We start from the raw sequence: 14,906 nt of genomic DNA on the forward strand, positions 1-14,906 counted from the left end.
TATTGTGGCTTCTCTCTGCGCTTCTGGTTAACGAAACACGGCAGAGAATACCTACAACATAAGCGGGATGCAGCTGGCAGCCCCAGCGTGTACATGCACGTTTTTACAGTGTTTAAAGATGGCCAATCAGTTGGGTGGCGGTTTAGCTGCTGCTTGCTGTATGGTACAAGTGGGATGATACGAAGTATGCATCTAAGACTACCCAATGTTATAGTCCTGTTTTTCAATCACAAACTTACTTCAAATGTTTAGTTTGATTTAAGTTATTCCTGTAACTGTTAAAAACAAAGAGATAGATCTTGAGAACACAATTTGTCACAAGGGGAGGCTGAAAAACAAATCTCCTGGTTTTCTAGATTCCATCTTGTTTGTTACACAACGTGGATGTCACTGTCTGTGATGGTGAGACCGGGACTGTTCTTATCAAGGAAATGCCACTGAGTGCGAGCTGCCCAGACCTTTAATAGAGAGTTCACAACCACAATATTTTGGCAAAGAGGTCAAGCCAGGAATAAATGGATGAGGTTTGTGGCTGCCCAACTCTGTGAACTAAACACCTTGTTGCAGGGATCACAAGGATTTTTTAAAGCACTCTGTACTTTAACAGAGCCCGTTACCAAACACTCAAAGTGTTTACAGATAATAGACTAAAGGAATAAGGAGATAGTGATGCCTAAGAATATATTTCATACCAATAAAGTTACAGCCTGTGTAAACTTGGCTCCCCAAATGCAGCAATAGCAGGCAGAAAAGGCCTACTTTAAGATCCATTACTGTCTAATCTATGTTTCTTCTAAACATTAGGGGATTCAACAAAATGTATCCGGTTTTATAAAACAAAAAAACCATAGAAGTCATGCATATGAAGTTTTTTTGCAGCAGGCTGCTGGGGTTCTGAACAAGGAGATGGAATTGGCTATTAGACGATTATCTTGCTCACCTTCCCACCCTTCCCTAGTGGTTTCTTCTGTTGCTCCATATGCCGGTTCCCATTCTCAGCCTCAGTCCCCTCAAGTAGGCTTGGTGGACATACCTCAAGATATGCCTCAAAACCAGGCTGTGGGTATTAACCCTCCTTGCACCAGTTGTTGTCACGCGGGTCGGTGCCCAGTCGCCAATTTTTAGGTCAGCCCCTGACATGACCCCTGGCAATGGGTTGGGCCCAGGAGGCGCTAAAAGGAAGCGTTCCCCGGTTGGGGGCCCTTGTAAACGCAGAAAGAACATTGGATCACAGTCATCTTCAGCAGTCCACCCAGTAGTGCCTAACCTGGATGCTATTCAGTTAGACATGCTCATAGCAGCCTTGCTGTCAGCACTTGGAACTAAATTGGACCACATCCTACTACAACTTTCTGCACTGGAAAGCAACCTGTCTGCACTGATCGCATCCTTGCAAGGGGACCATGTCCTTCTCTCCACAAGTATCCCTCCTACAAGGCCTATGATCTCAACCACCATTTCCAATCCCAGTGGTGGTGGCACGGGGGCAGGAGACAGAGCAGTGTCTATCACGAAGCAGCCTAGTCACATGGTAGGAGATACAACGCCACCTATTATGCCCAGGACTGACCCTAAAGACCGTCCAGCCAACCAGAGGGGGGCGGGGGTCACCTAGACCTCAGTATATTTTCAGTATCTGCAATCTCAGGGTTTCAAAGTGGGCGGATTGTACAGTTTGATGATAGGTGGGAAGGGCTGGAAGCCATGCCCCCGGGGACTAGAATAACTATTCTCCTAGTTTGGGCTCTCTTCATCTCCTACCTGAGTCCACTCCGCTTGTTGTAGTGTTAGCTGGAGTAACGTGCCTCAACCCCGGGAGCAAGGAAGACTTTTACCAGCTGAACAATAAGGTGGTGCACTGGCTCAATTCCAACACTGACCCTGGGCTTAGGGTGGAAAACCAAATTCTCATGGTGCGCTGGACACAGTGGGTTGGTAGTACCAAGAAATCCTGGCTCGGGGACTGCATTATCATCAATTTTAACAATCCAGTTATGGTAAGCCGCATCTTAAGCACGGTTGCCCAGTCTAACTACAGGTGTTGAAACTGAGCAATCTTGACACTTCTACAGACCCAAGTATTACCAACTATGGTCCCAGCGTGAGCGGCTCCAAGATGTGGGCCATAGGGGTCGTGCAGAGGGGATTACAGGAGTAAGCACAACAAATAAACTAAACTAAACTCTGAGCTCATAGGAAGATTGCGATTGACGATGGGTGGGTCCCTCGGACCCTGTGGCACCTGCATCCGAGGGTAATGTATCGCCCCCAGAACAGGTATCGAGTGTGAATGGAGGGTATACATTTCTTTCTTGGAATATCGCGGGCTGTAGACAATAATTATCACCAGGATGGGTATTAAACCCTCTTCATTCCAGCTACCCCGTCCAGGTCAGGGAGAGCCAAGAGGGGCTTATCACCTTTGTTTCTCTAGCTGTCCTTGGCATCTCCGCTACCTGTAGGAAAGTGGATTTCTGTTGCAGTAACACCCCACTTTCTGCCAGACTACTGATGCACTTTTTCTTGGTGTACCCTGGGTCCCTGCCAATTAGGTTCCCAGGATCTGTGTTCTTGCCCCAAAACTAACCCAATTGGCATCTCTGGCCATAGTTCAGCCCCTGGTAAATGGTACCACAGGTCCCCAGGGCACTGTGACAGAGAATGCCTCTAATGGCTGCAGCACTTATTGTGCCACCCTTAGAGGCCCTGTACCCTGACACTCACACACTGCCTTTGCAGGCTGCGTGTCATGATGCAGAACAAAGTGAAGAGTCCACATGGCACCAATCCTTGTGTGCCATGCCCACAAACCACTGCCCTGGCATACATCAGTCACCCATCTAACTGGGTGCCCTATGCCAGTGGTGAGGGTACAGGTGCATGAGCCCTGTACCCCTACAGTGCCCAAGTCTATTCCCGGGCACTTTAAGTGCAGTGCTGCCATTAAGAGTATATGGTGCTGGGAATTTGTCATTACGAACTCCACAGCACCATAATGGCTACACTGAAGACTGGGAAGTTTGGTATCAAACTTCTCAGCACATTAAACCCACACTGATGCCAGTCTGGGATTTAATGTAAAATGCACAACAGAGGGCATCTTAGAGATGCCCCTTGGAACTCGACCAGCTCCTAGTGACCTGACTGAGTGGCTGCTTAGGCTGCCACCGCCAGACATGTTTCTGGACCCCTGGGTCGAGAGCTTGATGCTCTCGGGGACCTGAAACAATGCACATCCTGGGACGAGGTGCCATGCCTCCACCCCCAGGATGGGCAGGGTTCATGAAGGGGAAGCTTCAAAGGCATGCCATGCCGCCTTTGTGAGCCTCTCCAGACCATTTGCCACTTTCAGCAACTGTTCCCCACTGGTTCTACCCCCCACTTTGGGCGGGAGAACCCGCAGGAAAAACAAGTGAGGAAGAGAGGTGTGCCACCTCTGCCACCTCCACCCCTAAGGTGGGGGAGGCGAGGTGAAGCACTACCACGAGTCCCTGCCATCTTGAGGATGGGGGGACCCAGCCAACCAGGGACAGGCTTCAGCCCCACTCCCACTGGAGAGTCACAGAATAGGGGGTGTACCCACCCCAGGGGAATGGACCCATTAGTCCCTACCCTTTACCTACCTTTAATGCCCCTAAATTTCGTATTTAGGGGCACCCTGAACCTTCCTTCCTCAGATCCAGCAACAACAAGAAAAGAAGAGAAGAAGGACGATTCCTGCAAAGAGCTAATAAGAGGATGACGCCCACTGACTTGGCCCAAGCTCTACAGGCCTGTCTCCCCTAGAACCTGCTCCTGCGAAACCCCGGCGTGCCCAGTAGCCAGCTACCTCACAAACGCCGGAGGACCTGCCTTCCCTTTCAAGACTGTTTCTCTTGTGAACACCGGACATGTTTAAACTGCAGCTTCTGGTGCCAGCCAGAAACCGCGAATCCAGCCCACTGTGCACCTGCCGAACCTGGCACGAGCTTGAGTGAAACAACACCACGAGGAGGTCCCCCCGGCAATCCTGACTAGAGATCCAGCGACCCCTGACCTGTCTCAAGCCTCCAGACGACGCCTGCAGCCTCAATCCAGAGGTGCCCCCTACCGCGACCAGAGCGGGTAAGAAAAACTGATGTTGAAAGGGCCCCCTGCACTCCACGCCCCACGGCCTTGTGTGCCCAACCCAGCGGTGCCTAACCAACCCTCAACATCCCAACTTACCCCTCGAAGTGGTGGTCGCTCCTCGAAGATCCTCGTCCCCGAGGGTGTTTTGTTTGTCCCGAGAATTTCCATTGAAATCAACAGGGCACCCGACCTCAAAACAGCCCTCTGTGCCCGGCCGCCCTAGTGCCGCTGAGGGTGCACCTTTAGTCCCCAACTTGCCCTAAGCTAAACCCTAAGAGCTTTGCTCCCACAATCCCGTGGCCTGCTTGCCAACCGCGACAAACCAGTGCTCCCCTATCCTCCATAGGATAACATTGGGCCTCAACATTCTGCACCCCGCTGTCCTAGTGCCGCTGAAGGTGTAACAACAGTGCATCACTGACCCTGGGTCACCCCTGAGTCTAACCCCAGAACCTGAACACTCACAGTCAATTACTTACCTGAGAACCGTTATTCTGTTTTCCCTCCATAGGATAACATGGACACTTTTTCTCCAGTATCCAGTATTGAGTTAGAAAAGTACTGCAACAAGCAACTTATCTGCAATTTATTGTAGAAGCCCATTCATTTCAATGTGCTGCTCCAAAAAGTTTCCAAGTGTGGTGTTTTGAAAACTGAAAATATTCTTTAAAAATCATGTGAATAACCAAAACGTAATTACTTACCCGTTTCTAGGAAATGTCCCTGTTCTGAATCTAGGTATCCAGCACTGAGTTAGAAAAGTAACGTAAAAAGTAAATTTACAATTTACTTTTTAAGTATTTACTGAAAAAGCCTATTCATTTCAATGTACTTTATTTGCTAAGTGTTAGATACTACTGCTCTCCTGTAATTCAAACAAAGTACAATTTCTACTGCCTACTTGAACTGTGTTCATACAAGTAAATGATTACTGCAAAGTATTTTTATGCTTACCTGTGCCAGGCTTGCTTGGTTCTAGAAATAAAACAACAGTATTTTTTTTTATACAAAAACAATTGGCCTAGCGTTTAGTTCTTGAGTGTGTGGATTCATTTGCTGACTGAGTGTGTACATCAAATGCTTAACACTGTCCTCTGATACTGCCTTACTGCTCGACCAAGCTACCACTTTAGAGAGTAAGGTTCTATCTAACTTTAACCTCTGCCGACCTCTGGAGACCCTTGGACTCTATACACACACTGTACCTCACTTTGGTGCAGTATACAGAGCCAGTTTCTTACAATACCTCACTGTATGTCTTTCCCAATTCACATGTGATGTTGTTATCCAGTGGAAAAAGCAAGCTACTTCTGGGTAAACTATTACAACGGGGGAGTTACACACCCGGATGAGGGCAATATAACTCTGCTGGGGTCTGTACTTCAGGATAGCATCTTGAAAGGTCAGAGTTATCACTACATTTTTCTAACAGGGGATTTTAACACTCATGTGTGGGGACATCAGGCAAGGAGGAGTGGAAGCTATGGGTTGTGTACGACAAGCAGGCTTACACACGGAACATACTCCCCAGGGTATTGAGCTTAACTCCATCTTGCTTGAATTTGATCTGACATCTGTAATGAATAAGCTGCCTCCAGGGAAAAAAGACACTACTTCCACCTTTTTGGGAGAGGGTGTGAGACCTTTATTGTATATACCCCCTTTTACTCACTGGTTACTGATTTTTCTGTGCAGGCGAGTGAATGTAGTGTCCACAACCCCATTTGTGTCTTAACAGGCTAGACCCGAACACTCGGACACACCAAGGTGGGCTGGGGGGCTGGTGTCTCCCTTAAAGTGGTGGAAGCAGGAAGGAGCGTAACATGGGGTTGAATTGTCCCAGAGCTACTCCATTAGTCCCTTTTAACTCAGTCTCGCAGTGAGTTTGCCACCTGTCTTGATGATGATGCAAGTGCTCCGAAAATCATGGGTGCATTTGGATCCATGTCTACTGTCATAAGGAAGTTACTACAAGCCCCGGGTAGGGGCCGTAAGCAACCAGGTCCACGATGGTTTGACTCACGTGCTCCCACGCTTCCAGGAACCTGAGACTGGCCTTGGGTGTTAAGCACCAAGACCGGGTGGCGGTCAAAGGACTAAGAAGAGCATATAAGGCTGCTCTAGCAACTTGCAAGCCTGCCCTGAAGGAGGAGGCCTGGATCGATTTAGTGGAGGCTAGTACACTGCGTAATAGCTCAAAGTTCTGGGGCATTATTAACAGCCCATTTCTATCTTGAAATAATGCTAATTACTAGAATTACTAGATGCCCATGTCAAAGAGGATGATTGGGTACATAATTTCGAGAGTATCTTCCAGTCGGATACCCCTCCAATTGAGGGGCAGGAAAGGGTGGAAGGTAAGTCAGAACTTATTATCACCATGAAAGAGGTGAGAGGCGGTATTCTGGGTCTGTCTAAAAACAAGGCCCACGTGCCAGATGGAATCCCGCCAGATCTCTACATCGCCCACATGGAAACCTGGGTGCCTGTCCTCACAACTGTTATCAATGCTGCAGTCCAGGTTGGCCACTCAGATTCTTGGGCTTTATATAGTCCCGGCATTTAAAAAGGGAGATCGGTACAGTACCTATTGTTTTAGGCTCATTTCTCTGTGGTGAAGGTGGTGGGCCACATGGTACTTGACACACTTGTATCCTGGGTTGATGAAAACAACTTTTTATCCGATATCCAAAACGGCTTTCGCCCAGGTCGTTCCACTGTGGAACAGTGTTTAAACCTGTACATGGTTCTGAACAAATACACTGTGGCTCGTTCCAGCCCCATATACCTAGCCCTCATGACCCTGTCCTCATTATTCCACTGGGTCAATAGGTCCAAGCAGTGGCAGTTGATGTCCTCCATTGGCATTGACAGTAACATCATTTTATTTCTGAGGGATCTTCACCGTGATTCAACCGCGGTTGTCCGCTATTCAAAGGACCTGAAAGTGTCCAGTCAGCTTGACATAAAGAGAGGGATGTGTCATGGGTGCATTTTAGCACCCGTTCTTTTTAACCTATATATTAATTCCTTAGCCAAGGCCCTTTTGGCCACAAATGCGGATTGTCCCCAGGTAGGCAAGCGTAGTCTACCAGTCCTTCTATACGCGGATGACGCAGTCCTCTTGGCGATGACAGCTAAGGGCCTACAACTTCTCGTAAAGCTAAACAGTTCACTTTTAAACTCGGACTTTCATCAATACCGAAGACCAATGTTTTCTCCTATTTGGGAGTAGTGTTTGACGATTCCTTGAGTTGGTGCCCTTTGCTTACTTGGAAGAAAGGCGATCTAGTGAAAGCTTTTGCAGCTGTTCTTAACTTTGCTAGCAGAGTGGGAGGGAAGCCAATAGGGCCTCTTTTGAAGATATATGAAGCTAAATATATCTCAAAGGTTAGTTATGGGAGTGAGATATTGGGCCACATTGGGGTAGGGGCAGTACAAAGTGCTGAAAACTCTTTCCTGCGATGGGCCTTTCAGTCCCACAAAGCACCCCATTTTATGTCGTGCATGAAGAGTTGGGGATGCCTTTCCTCTAAGATGTACTGACTTTCCGTCCCCTAGCTTTGTGGCTTAATATTTGGGCTAGGTAAGAAAATACAATTCGCAAAGACGTCCTATGGGAATGCCTTTCACTTGACCATGTCTCAAGCATCCGATGGCTCCTGTATATAAGAGTTGGCCTTACCAGGGTAGGTGGGAACTATTCGCTAACCCTGAGCGCATATGTAAGAGGGACCTTTCTCTGGTCAAAGAGTGTTTTTTAAGAATGAGCCGCTGTGATAGAGAGGGAAATGAGCTGTGTTAGCCTAGTGTGCGTAAGTACATCGTGTCAAAAACTGTACCAACCAATGAACCTTATCTTCTAGGGTTTAAAAGCATCCATGATCATTTTCTAGTGACCCGGTTTCAGGTCAACCTCTTCCATTACCTCTTGGCACACCCTTGCAGCTTCCACAGAGGCCAGTGCCTCATGCCCTGTGGCTACAACAGTGAGTCTCCTCAGGACATGATGCACTTTGTAATGTTTTGTAGTTTTTATGCTGTCCCTAGAAAGTTATTGATTATTCCCATTCTCAAAAAAGCGGGTTTTAGGCGGGTGAGACCAGCTCTTATCTTTTTACAACTTTTTACTGGTTGCTGTTAGACTCAGGTCAAGCTGAGACTAACTTATGTACTGTAATTCATGAATTTTTATCTTGTGTTTTGATGAACTTAGACATATTATATTTGTCAATCTGTAACTTGGAAGATGTTTTATCATTTTATATATGACTTTTATCGTTTTCTTTTATAAAACCGAATACGGTAGGTTGATAATAATCACTAGGGGATTCATTTTCAGGGTAGCATGGTATCCCTCACAATAACTCCAGGAGTCACAGTCCACACAATGTACATGCTTTGTTCCCCCTACTTCCAACCTTACATATACCCCCAATCACCTGCCCAAACCTCCCCCTGATGATGCCAATGTGGTCCTCCGTCATCCCTCAGACCATATTTTTGGCCCCTTTGAAAGTTCCCATACAATAAAAATGCTGCAGTTGTAAATACATATAAACTACCATTTGCTGTGTTTGAAACATTTTATTGAATAACAAAACCTAATAAACATAAGCTGATTATTAAAGCAAAACAAAACATCAGTTGCTATGCACATAAGAGACAAAATGTGTACATAAAAATCAAAATACTGTAACACAGCAAAGTTATGTAGAGCACAATTCTTAATTTCGGGCAATATTTAAAATTCAACAATAGAAACGTTCATAAAGAACAGGAAATACTAATTATTTTCCTTAAGCAATAAAGTCTGCACACTAAAGTACTAAGAGAAATATACTGAACAATGAACATTTCATATGGAAATAGAATTCAATTTGAATATTTTAACCTCCTCAGCCTTATTTGACTCATGATTACAACCTGAATGCTTTCTGGAAAGGAACCACCTACTGGGGTTCAAAATCTCATCTTTTCCAACAATAGGATTCAAATGATAAACTTGAATTTCAATTCAATTTATTGATTTAGGCCTTTTTGGAGATCAACAATTTTAAATATATACAAAATCCAGATATTTTTGTGAAATTGTCACCTAAACTTTAATTCAATCCACCTTCTAATCAAACACTTCCAGCACGCATCACAGGATCACTGTTATCTTCCTAATTAGTGATAATTTTTCGGATGGCAACAACAATAAATATGTTTAGAATTTTACCTCCGAAAGCAAAAACATACCATTTCTGAATCATGGTGCACAATAAAATGTAGGAACAGAATGGCATCTTTTGGTGTAGCATTCATTAAGGTTTGACCAGGCTTTAAACTAGAATTCCTGAACTTTTGGACATTTAAATGTCATATTTCAAAAGAATTCAAACAGACCCAGCACGAACTCCGCGAAAAATAGAAGATGAGTGAAAATGTGCTGATAAGTAATCTATTGGTGAAAAATACAGTGTTCAGGCAATGCTTGTGGATATAATCTATTCAGATTTTAACTCCATAGTTTGTTCAATAAATTGACTGAGCATAATACTTGAAGGTCCATCTCTCAGATCAGTTCTTTTACAGTTTTAGTTGCAATAACACTAATAGAGATCATTGATAAATAGATTTTAAAAGCCATGGGTGGAATTGATCCTTGGTCTAAATCTAGATTATTGTCTGCAATAGACACCAGTACAAACAAATCAAATCTAAAAGGATTGAATATGTTTATTATAGTGGTTTAGAGTAAACCCAGAAGACACACATTGTTCCTGAAACTCAGAAAATGTATCTAAAGATTATGATTACATCCTATTTTATGTCCAGAGACTGCTTTCCTGTTTAAGTTACAACATTTGCAAATATATTTAACAAAACATTAAAGCTGGATGTCAGAAATTCTGTCTTTAAGTATTGTGTAAGAGTTACGTGTGATGGTTTTTATTTGATCTGAAGCAACACTAACACTAAATAGGTACATGCACAGGTTATCATTCAACTAACATTATTATCAAACTTAATTTGGAGGGAATTGAGAAAAATGGCCTCATGTACCAAGGGTTTTATTTAAAAAATCCACTGGTTCGGTATTTCACAGAGTTTGCAAATGCTAAACCCCTTTGAGAAATGTACTAAGCCCATTTAACAATTCAGAATTTGGAAGGGGGATGTTAATAGTTTACCTTCTTAATATTAAATACATCCTTAAGGTATGTATTAAGCTTTGAAACCATATGTGGGCTGAAAAACAGTAACAGGAGGTAGTAACCCAAGGGGACATTTGTAAATCTGAAAGTAAAATGAGGTGCATTAAAAAATTCCATTATTCAAAAGCAATCACAGACACAGTAGTGTGCTGAGTCTACAAGCAACCACTTTTTACTAAATGGATTATTAGTACATGAACCTCAGTATTTCCTATATTGCTTAAATGTAGTCTCTAATATTTTTGTAATGTTGTGTAAATATGTGTTTCTGTTATTTCAATATTGTCATGAAATGTACCTATTCTTTTTGTCAAACATATTGAAATATCTTTATCACAATTTTTGGGGCATTCTAAAAAGTGTTTTCATTCTCTAACTTGAAGCTTCTTAAGAAAAATACTGACGCCAGTTCCTGGTTTCTCCTAGATCATTTAGCTTTCTCACTAAACAAGCACAATATTGATTTGAGAGCGGTGGTTATTGTAGTCATACGCACTGGGGTTAGTTTAGAAAAGACCAATATAGAACTTACTTTACATTTAAAAATAATAATTGCAAAGGTTTATGTTCAATAATTTCAGATAATTTACTGATAAATATATCAGATAAAGATCCCCTAATTTCTTATACCTTGTGGTATGAAAAATCAGCTAGAATTAACAGACTTCTCTTCTAGTTAAATCCAGGTATGAGAAGTTATTAAATGCGATTATCAACTTTCCGTTATTTTAACACATTTTCTCAGTGCACAGAGTATTTTCCCTACATAGATCACAACATTTCATGCAATGGTCTGTGCTTGAACGTACAATGAAGGGGTAAAAATGTATTTCTATCACAAACAAGAAACCCTTGGGTCTATGAGGATTACTGTTGCAAATGAAGACCTAGCTAAGATGAAATATCCCTTTAAAGGGAAGATTTCCCTCACCCACCATAGTTGGCATGCTTCCTTATTGGGATTCAGAAAAGGGTGGTGGTGATGGACAGAGTATCTGAATTAAGCAGACCACTCCTACCCAGTCCAAAGATCAGGGCTTGATCCATCACCATTTTTTTATTGGGAATCTCCTTGCACCGTGATACAACCCCCTCACTGAGAGGAAGGAGTTCAGGCATATTTTGTTATAGAGAAAGGTATAACTAAATACCACAATAATGAGCTCAGGGTAGTGGGGGCAGCAGAGGGAAAGTTAAAACTGGCTAAGTGTTTAGCCATGCAGATCAAGTAACAATGTGAAATAATTTCTATTAAAAAAAGAAGACTATAAACTAAGCTAGACGTGACTTTATAACTGGTTAATCAAACGTTTCTGGAGGTTTAGTATATATAAACAACTCCTTCTTTCTATTGTGTGTCATAAAAATGATGCTCTAAATTTTGGTAAGAGTACACATTGTCAAAAAATTCAATACTGCCTTTATATCAATTTACTTTTAAAAGCTTGAAGTAAAAGACAATTCTAAGTGGCATTTGGTTATGAGTAGGCACTAATGACTATTTCCGGATGACAATGTAGTTAGCATTTTTTGTATAAGATGCTTTAAAAGTATGGGTAGGGAAAATGGCTATTTTCCTTTCTATATGCATGCCAGTTTTAATTTGTACACAGAATCACAATTTTTTATCTGGTAAACTGTAATGTTTTTTTTTTTGTTTTTTTTTTGTCCTCATCTCTATGGACAGGGAGGAATGGCATATTGGGGAGTTGACAAGCTGTCTCAGTCAAAGACTGGTAAGGGTATACATGGTGTACCGATCTGCCAAAACCCTATAGCTATGTCATTCACCCAGCCAATCCTTACGCCAGTAGTTCAGATTTTTACCATTAGCCAGTTACCACCATTACCGTTAACACCATTTCGGCGAAAAAAAAGGGCGGAGATGTTTTGGCAGGGAAAGTATATCATGGCTTCGTAATCATCGGACCTAGGGAAAAAAAACAAAACAAAAAAAAAAAACAGATCGGACTAATGGGACCAATCGAGTATATGCCAAAAGGCTCTTTTATCTGGTTTCCTGGCCCTGGCGAGATCGATTTTAGATATTTGTAACAAAGAGGAACACCAGTCATGTAACGACAGAGGAGAAGCTTCTTTCCACCGCTTGCAGATTTCTCTACGGGCCACCAAGATAAAATAATACAAAAGGTTATTAGCAGGACATCGCTTTTGATCCACTACACCAAAGATTACCAGCCGAAGATCTATAGCCACTGTGGATCCTATTGAAGCTGTTAGTTTGTTGCCGATTGAATCCCAATAAGACGTCAAGTATGGACACTCATAAAACATGTGTGCCTCTGAGGCTGCCACTAAACCACACCGGGCACATGCCACCGGTTCCCCTGTTGAAAAGTTAGACAGTCTCTAGGGGGAGTAGTAGGCCCTGTGAAGGGTAAAAACGTGGTTCCTACAGAGCCAGGCAGGTTTAACTATGTCCCAGAGAACATTACAGGAGATTATCTATAATTCATTCAAATTCAAAGAAGGGAAAATGGCTATTTTGGCCAAAGGCTCCCCTTTCTATATGCATGCCAGTTTTAATTTGTACACAGAACCACCATTTTTTATGTGGTAAACTGTAATGTTAGATGAATCTCTTTTACTCTTCTGATAAGCGAGGGATGACGATGAACCTGTTTTTGTCCCTGGTTTTAAATGGTTCAGGTTGGAACAGACGAGGTGTTGGTTGACTTTACCTCAGAAAATGGTTGTTTCCCGCATGCTGCTTTCATGCGACTTAAATCCCTTCAGTGGAAGAGGCGGCTGCATGCCTGCATATATGGCCAGATAAGTACTTGGCTGTTTCGGTTCTCCAGTGGGGCTAGAATAGAAGCTGTTAAGGGCAGGGTATTAGCTTCCCATTGGTGCAGCAGGTGCAGTGGCACCAGCTCCCAGATGCCTTAAAGGCCCACTGAACCCTGATAACTGTTGTTTGTCACAGTTCAAACAGAGGCCTGAGGGGCCCACAGAACAATGATTATTGTTGTTTTCCACAGTCCAAACAGAGGGCAGGGGTCACATTTCCTTTCTTGTCTTGGGGCCCAGGGCACACTGGCTAGGCCACTGGTTAAGGATGCATTGGGGAAGAGGTGGGAGACAGGTGGATTATTTAAACAGCTTGATGATGACTTCATGCCTGGGTATTAAAGTATTCATTGCAATTAAAGACTGAAGCAGGAATAGATCTCATAATATAGGAAGGCCTATGTACAAATGCAGCTCGATTAACGGCTGCCTTTTAACTTTTCACTTCTCACCTCTCCTAATTTACAGTTTTATTTTAGATGCAGACTTAAATTGTGACCTATGAATATGTTTATCTATCTTTAGGTTCCAAATGACCCATATTTTCCATATGCAAGTATCAGACAGGTCGGGAAAGCCTAATGGCGTTGAACTTGATAAAGCCATATTAATCACTGTCTTGAAATGCAAATGGCAGCATTAGGCACGTAGAGGTGTAATCTACGTAATCCCATTATGTTCAGGGTACGGGAGGGTGTTGAGGGCATAAAGCGCTTTGACAAAAACATTGCTGCCACCGTAGAAATTCAATCTTCCTTGTCCTACCCTAGTATACAAGTAGTACCACATTCTTTGTATACCTGAATTAAAACACAAAATAATACCGTATTTAAAGGCCCAGTTCAGAATTACATGGAAGGTGCACTATCCCAGACTACACAACGATGCAGTCTTTAGTGGGTGCTATCATCCCACACAGGGGGAGTACACCAGATTATGCTGGAAAAAGCATGTGGTGCCCCAACGTAGGTACAGTTGTAAACCAACAGTCTGCTTACAAAGTAAAGTGTCTGGGAGCTATTAAACGAGCTGGCCCGTTTCCCCTGCAGGTGGTTGGGGTCTGTCACCATCCTGTCAGGTGGGGGGTATACAATCAGTGCGCCTCTTAACTGCTTGTTTGCCCTTTTGCCCATGTCAATAATACAGTGCAGTCGCAAGACAAAAGGTTTTCCCACATTTGAATGTGGCCATGCCCAATACAACGGAAAGCATGCCCGCTGAGAATCTCTCCAACGTGATCCACACTACATAAAGGGCTATGGAAGTGCCTGCAGCCTCTTCTGTAGAACAAAAGCCAAAATGCCCATGGGACGCAGAAAGAGGGTGCACTCTGATGCTTCATCATGTACGAGGACCTTTGGCGTTCGTCTGTACTAAGCGAGTGACAGAGTTAGTGGAGTGTTTTTTGCCCTCTATGTCACTCTACTTCTAAGCACCTACTACAGCTTGTACAGTGGTTACTGTAATCTGTTCACCTACATTATGCTTAATGTAAATAGTGCACAATTTCGGCGTTTGTGTCTGCCTAGAACGTGGACCTGATACAAATAGCAGTACCTACAAGGTGGATGTTACAATTCAACAAGAGTCTAGGATACTCCAGCACAACTGACTTTGCATCAACATTACGGGGCATCAGTCTTGATGGCAAGCCAACTTTGTATACATTATTATCAGAGACTATACTTGCCTCTTGGATACAACTTTACAACAAAATTTTATGAATTTTCGTACAGTTGTATTTATATAATAAAACAACCTACCCACAATAATTGATCTATC

Source organism: Lissotriton vulgaris, chromosome 1_1 (assembly GCF_964263255.1).
Source record: "Lissotriton vulgaris chromosome 1_1, aLisVul1.2, whole genome shotgun sequence".
Taxonomy (NCBI): Eukaryota; Metazoa; Chordata; class Amphibia; order Caudata; family Salamandridae; genus Lissotriton; species Lissotriton vulgaris.